This window comes from Penaeus monodon, chromosome 12 (assembly GCF_015228065.2).
Source record: "Penaeus monodon isolate SGIC_2016 chromosome 12, NSTDA_Pmon_1, whole genome shotgun sequence".
Classification (NCBI taxonomy): domain Eukaryota; kingdom Metazoa; phylum Arthropoda; class Malacostraca; order Decapoda; family Penaeidae; genus Penaeus; species Penaeus monodon.
The window spans coordinates 10,226,614-10,234,113 of NC_051397.1; positions in this window are offsets into that span (position 1 = coordinate 10,226,614).

Here is a 7,500-nt window from a genome sequence, read left to right on the forward strand (position 1 = left end):
GTGTTAAACTGATAAGAATTATAAGATATAAAGCTTTTAGTTATTAAATTATGAAAATAATTAATAAGTGCAATTAGTGGCGTTTAGATAAATTTAAACCTTTTGTCTGCGAACTTTATAATAGTTATGCGATAAATTGTTTTGTTTGATGGAAAATATGTTGTATACATAAATTTATATTATTGGCATTGTCGTTCTCACACTTAACAGTGTTTTTATGATGACATATCCATTTTCATTCATAAAATTATTTGCACAACTACTATTGTTCATTATTATCATAATAGTTTTATTAGACCTGTTTATATATCTTTTTTTCTGTTCTTACTACCGATATCCATATTACGATTAAGAGCATTGTCATTATCACTGTAATCTTTAGCGTGATCCTTCATTCTTATTTTTCTCTCTCCTTCTTCCCCCCCCCCCCCCCATCCTTCTCAGTTTTATGCCTTTCATTTCTGAAAGCAGACGGGATTGTGATTACAAACTCGCCCCTCTGTTCTCTCAAATTGTGGAGAAGAGGCCACCCAGTCAGATCCTAATGTAAAGTACAGAGGCAAAGAATTTTAGTGTATTGTTTTATTCTCTCTCTTTTTCTCTCTTGCGAGGCTTCTAGGCCTTCCTCTTGCTTTCTCTCAATACTTTTTCCCCTTCTCTTTCTCCTACTCCTTTGTTCTATTTCCTCCTCTCTCTTGCCACCCCATTCTCTCTCTCTCTCTCTTTGTCTCCCTTCTCTTTCTCTCATTTTTTTGTCTTTTTCTCCCTCCGTATTTCTTTTTTTCTTTCCTTTTTTTTCTTTTTTTATGTATGTGTTTCCCTCCTCCTGCAAGAAGGAAAGAATTCCCGAGATATAGAAGGACGAAATGACAGAGGCAAGTAGAGAGAAGGGTAAATACAAGAATGGAAAGAAGAAAGGGAAAGGGAACACAGGTTAAGATGGGTAGAAAACAATAAATACAAAGATAAGGAATTTGGAGTTATGGAAAAGGTAGAATCATATTATCTATTTTTTTCTTTACCTCACCCTGCTTATGGAAATTACATCATAATGTGTTTTTTCCTTCTATAATTGCTATATATTATCTATCACTCCTTAATTATATATAGTAATTAATAACGCTTCTTAATGTGAATTTGAAATTAACAAATTGGATGATATTGTATTCTTTACATATATATTGTATACTACTGATGACCAATGACAAGCGGTCTTGCAAGTAAAATAGATCAAGTGATGTTCATTTATTGTGAGAATTGTAACAATAAACTAATTTTAACTATTGCAAATTTGTGACTTTTCAAATTGACTGTTTCCTAATGACAAGCTTTCGTTATTTTTTAATTCTGTAGTTCTGGGAAAACCAGAAGAGGAAAGGCTGATTCCTCCACAAAATAATCAAATCTATGGATGTCATACTAATGGAATGAAAGGGAACATGTTAGATAGGTAAAATTCATTAAAGACATTTTTATTTATTATTTGGAACTATGTAATTATTTAATTTTGATGATTTTTGTCTGCGAACTTTATAAAAGTTTTGATATAAACGGTTTTGTTTGATGAAAAATATATTTTAGATACAAAAATGACTTCCGCTTTGCAACTGTTCACTTCACTGGATAAAAAAGAAAGAAAAAGAAAAGAAAAGAAAAAAAAAAAAACGCCTTCGCATCCCATATAAACTCCCTCAATATGCGAAATTTGTTATAGCGCGAGGTTTAGTATGTGCTTATTTAATTGCCAGAAATATATCTAGAAAATTGAGTTTGATAAATGTTATTGAGATTTTATGTTGAATGATTTGTATTTAATCTCATCGGAAACTAACAAATCTTATCCAATTCCTAAGTGATTCTGCGTCAACGAAGTAGGGAGGTAAGGTCAGAGAGAGAGAGAGAGAGAGAGAGAGAGAGAGAGAGAGAGATTGATTGATTGATTGATTGATTCTAATAAACTCGCTACCTAGGTGTTGCATTTTTTCCCCTTTCCCTCATAATATGTAGTTTGCTCACAGTCGTGATATTCACGTTTCATTCCTTTTTATGCTAGTGTGGAAATTTCCACGATGAAGTATTACGATTTTCTTTCTGATGCAAAAAGTAAACTGGAAAAAAGGAAAGTAGCGCCTACGTGATAGACGTATCACTCGGTATCGGTTGGAGTCGATCGTGGGACCCCCGCGTGAGAGGAAGCCACCCTACCAACCATGCTACTCTGACGTGAAAGAATAATGAGCAATTGGGAAATTTAAACTATAGAAATGTGTTTAAATGTGTGTGTGTGTGTGTGTGTGTGTGTGTGTGTGTGTGTGTGTGTGTGTGTGTGTGTGTTGTACATTATATATTTTGATTAACGGTAGGTTCATGTCTGAGCCGCCGTGGTCACAGCATGATACTTAATTGTAGTTTTCATGTTGTGATGCTCTTGGAGTGAGTACGTGGTAGGGTCCCCAGTTCCTTTCCACGGAGAGTGCCGGTGTTTCCTTTTTAGGTAATCATTCTCTCTATTTTATCCGGGCTTGGGACCAGCACTGACTTGGGCTGGCCCGCCCACCCAGCGGCTAGGCAGGCAATCGAGGTGAAGCTCCTTGCCCAAGGGAACAACGCGCCGGCCGGTGACTCGAACCCTCGAACTCAGATTGCCGTCGTGACAGTCTTGAGTCCGACGCTCTAACCATTTGGCCACCGCGGCCCTACATTATATATATCATGTATATATCAATCCAAATTTATGTCTATCTATCTATCTATCTATCTATCTATCTATCTATCTATCTATCTATATATATATATATATATATATATATATATATATATATATATATATAATACATACTTTTTATTCTCATTAAATTACTGCCACTGTATAAAAATTTTAAGAAAAATATTTAGTTTAGAGAAAAGTTCACGGAGGTAAAGAGATGTATACAAAATCGAGTAGATAGAGAACGGAAGAGAGGGAGGATGAGAAAGTGAAAGTAAGTGACTTCTTAGTTGAAAATCATTTTCTAATATCCCAGTTCGACAAAGATGCAAGTATGTATAAAATCAAGTCTCTTTCCTGATATTATCTGAATTTATTTTACATCAATTTAGATTGTTTCCGAAAGAAGGAAAACAAGAAAAAGGAGAGGTTAAAGACAGAGAAAAGGACAAAAATGTTAGAGATTACCTAAGGCCGGATGCGAACGAAAACGTTCGTTAACAGGAGAAAATCCAGACCTCTCCATGAAAATACTTAAGCTTATCGATCAAATAATAACGGATCGGGCGTGAACTTGCCAAGCTGATAAGAACGTTAAAAGAGGAACATAGAAAACATAATAATCAGTTTTGAGACCCATTATGCAACGAAGGTAATGCGTTTTCTGAGATTATGATTACATATTTATCAATTTGAATCATAACATTATTAACATAGTTACCATTGTTTATTATCATTCTAGATGTTAATTTTTCATGTTCTTACAAATAATAATCATATTACGATTATAAGCATCGTGGTTATCACTGTCATCATTAGCGTGGTCCGTCATTCTTATTATTCTTTCTCCTGTGTCACCTCCCTTTCTCAGTTTTTATGCCTTTCAATTTCTGAAAACAGATAGAATTGTGATTAAAAACTCGCCTCTCTTTCTCTCTCTCTCTCTCAAATTGTGGAAAAGAGGCCACCCAGCCAGATGCTTATGCGATCTACAGATGCAAATAATTTTAGTGTTATTGTTTTAATTCCCTCTCTCTCTAGGCCTCCCTCTTGCTTTTCCTCACCCTTATTTTTCCCTTTCTTCGCTCCCACTTCCTATTTTCCTCTCTCTGTCTGTCTTTCTCTCCCCCTTGTTTCTTTCTTTCTTTCCGTTTTTATTTCTCTGTCTCCAACTCCCTGAAAGAAGCGAAAAAATTCTAGAGTTCCAGAGAGACAAGTAGAGAGAGGGATAAATACAAGAAAGGGGAGAAAGGAACACACAAGGTGAGTAGACTTTTATTCATTTTATTTATTTATTTTTTTTTTTTTTTTCAAAGGCAAGGAATTTGTATGTAAGGGAAATGTAGAAAAAAAAATACTGACGAAAAAAAAGACATTTTCATTTGATTCCCAAAGGCTTTTTTTATCGCATTACTTTTGGAAATGATGTCATCACGTGTGATTTCATTCATCACTGCTTAATTACAGGTTGACAATGAGTGAAAGAAAAAAAAGGAAACTACCACATAGCGACTATCATGAATTGAACTTTTTTCCCTGATTACATAATAATTTTTCTCAATTTCAGTCTCATTCTTTCTAGTTCGCTCAACCCACCTTCACTCTCTCTCACACACCTCTTTATCAGGATATTGGCATTCCTTAGAAATGATTATGTTTGTTTCATCTCTTTTTATGACTACAGAAATACAAGTATTTTCATGTGAGCTTATATTTATAATATATATTTGTTTAGGATATTTTTTGTTGTTTTGTAATATAATATCGTGATATTTGACCAAAAGTCTCTCATTCTGTCTCTCTCAACCCTCTCACGTTATTTTTACCTTCTCTCTGTCTATCCATCTATATCGGTTTCTGTCTCTTTCTATTTATCTTCTCTCTTTCGCTCTCGCTCTCTCTGACCCACCCAATGTTTTAGATTTCTGTAAATTACATTGGCTTGTAACTAAGTGGCTTCCCCGCAATCTTAGAGAGGTCGGATATCTAGATTATTTTCGGATTATTTTTATGGATAGGCTTCCATTTTCACACAGTGATATGAAATACTGTTTTCGTTCAGGTATCCCCGTAGCTAATCACATTTTTCTTCTTTACTATGTATTTCCTTTTTTTTTTTTTTGTCGATACCTTAAGAATAAACAGTAATCTAAATTGATGTAAAATAAATTCAGATAGCAGATCGCTTCTCTCTCTCTCTCTCTCTCTCTTTTATATATGCCTGTTTGTGTGTGTGTGTGTGTGTGTGTGTGTGTGTGTGTGTGTGTGTGTGTGTGTGTGTGTGTGTGTGTATCTATATCTATATCTGTATATATATGTGTGTGTGTGTGTGTGTATGAGAGAGAGAGAGAGAGAGAGAGAGAGAGAGAGAGAGAGAGAGAGAGAGAGAGAGAGAGAGAGAGAGAGAGAGAGAGAGAGAGAGAGGAGAGAGAGAATGACTGACTAACTTCTAATAAACCCGCTACCTGCAGAAACACGTAACATACCACGCAACTACAGATTCTTACACATATTTTCCTCGCACCATTCGTGACTGAAACAGGCTCCCACAACACATAATACACACAAACATAATGCCAACTTACACTTATACACCTAAGAACACATGTATAAAACACCTAAGCATAACTACTCCCACCCCCCATATAAGCTTGATATGCGCTAATGTTTAGTGCCTTACGCTTCATTATTATTGGGAATGAGAACTGTTTACCCACTATCTATCTCGTGGCACCATTTGTGTGTGTGTGTGTGTGTGTGTTGTGTGTGTGTGTGTGTGTGTGTGTGTGTGTGTGTGTGTGTGTGTGTGTGTGTGTGTGTGTGTGTGTGTGTGTGTGTGTGTGTGTGTGTGTGTGTGTGTGTGTGTGTGTGTGTGTGTGTGTGTGTGTGTGTGTGTGTGTGTGTGTGTCTATCAATGTATAAATATAACGCTTTTAGTTAGTGCATTCATAAAACAAAAAACGTAGTTTATTTGGACACCAAGCATCACCGAAGAAAATGGATATACGAAATTTTAAGGGGTAACAAAAGCAGTACATTAGTTTGACGGAAAATCTACTGGTACCTTGTTCCACTAACCAACCTAAATGTCAAATGATAATGATAAAAGCAAAATAAAAAGAACATTACTAGCATATAGACAAACAAATTTTGATATATATATATAATATGTGTAAAATAGCACTGACATTGTTCATATCTATATTGTTAATTGAAGACTTACTTTCACTTCCTCGTCTTCTTCACCTTTCCTTTTCTTTTCTTTTTCTTCTTTTCCCTTTTAACGACTCTATATTGAGGCAATTAAGGCAATTTATTATCACTTTGCTTGTTTATTTTTTCCTTGTTGTGTATGGCAATGATAGTAATGATAACGATAATAGTAATATTGATGATGATAACAAGGATAGTAGTAGTAATAAAAGCAGCAGCAGCAGTTGCAGTTGCAGTTGCAGTAGTAGTAGTAGTAGTAGTAGTAGTAGTAGTAGTAGTAGTAGTAGTAGTAGTAGTAGTAGTAGTAGTAGTAGTATCAGCAGCAATAATAATAATTATTGTTGTTTTAGTTGTAGTTGTAGTACCAGGAGTAGTAGTGGTGTTGCTGATGATTTAGTAGTAATGATAATAAAGATGATGGTAATAATGATAGTAATAATAATAGTGAAAAAACAATAATGACATCGAAAATAATAAAATAATAATAACATAATAATAATTATTATGATGAGAATAATAACAATGATAATAATAATGATAATAATGATGATGATGATGATTATCATCATAACAATACTAATAATGAATATGATAATAATTATAATGATAACAATAGCAATAATAATAACATCAACAACAACAACAACAATGACAATAACAATAATATTAATAACAACAATAATAATAATAATTATTATTATTATTATTATTATTATTATTATTATTATTATTATTATTATGATGATGATGATGATGATGATGATGATGATGATGATGATGATGATAATAACGGCAATAACAATATCAATAATGATGACAGCGATAATGAAAATTATAGTAACATAGTATATATAATAATGACGATAACAATAATGATAGTAATAACAATGATGATAATAATAATGATATCAATAATGATAATAATAAATAGCAATAATAACGATGATTTAATAAATGTAAATTTTCAAAGATTCAAAAGATATATAAAAATAAGAAATAAAAATAAAAAAGGAAGAAATTTAAGTGTAAACATTTACGTAGATGCGCCTATATAGACAGATAAATAGATAAGTAGATACATGAAAATATGTGTAGTTATTCTCATATACATGTTCGTATCTGTTTGCCTGCCTGCGTGCTTGCGTGCGTGTGGCTTGCGTGCTTGATATGTCTATACCGGCTACAGACACACCAGTATAAATTACGAACAAATGTTTTTTTCCTGTAATTGCACAAACCTGCGCATTCATCGGAAACTCAAGCACGACGGTAGAGTGAGAATTTAAATGTCGTGCAACCTGCTGTTATGGTTACAAAAAAAAAAAAAAAAAAAAAAAAAAAAAACGAGGACGGCCGTTGGGCACTTGATCGAAGTTACAGGGAAGTTCCTTAGTTCTTTGGTAATGAAAGTTGTTGGTATTTAGATATCAGCAGTCTTGGTCTGACCTCGTGGCATTTAGTTTTCGATATGAGTGTGATATAAAAGAATACCTGTTAATGCGTATCGTTAATGAGGAGGAGGAAGATAGGTTAAGTGAGAAAGAGGTGGTTAGCGAGGTAGACGGAGAGAAAAAGGGAAA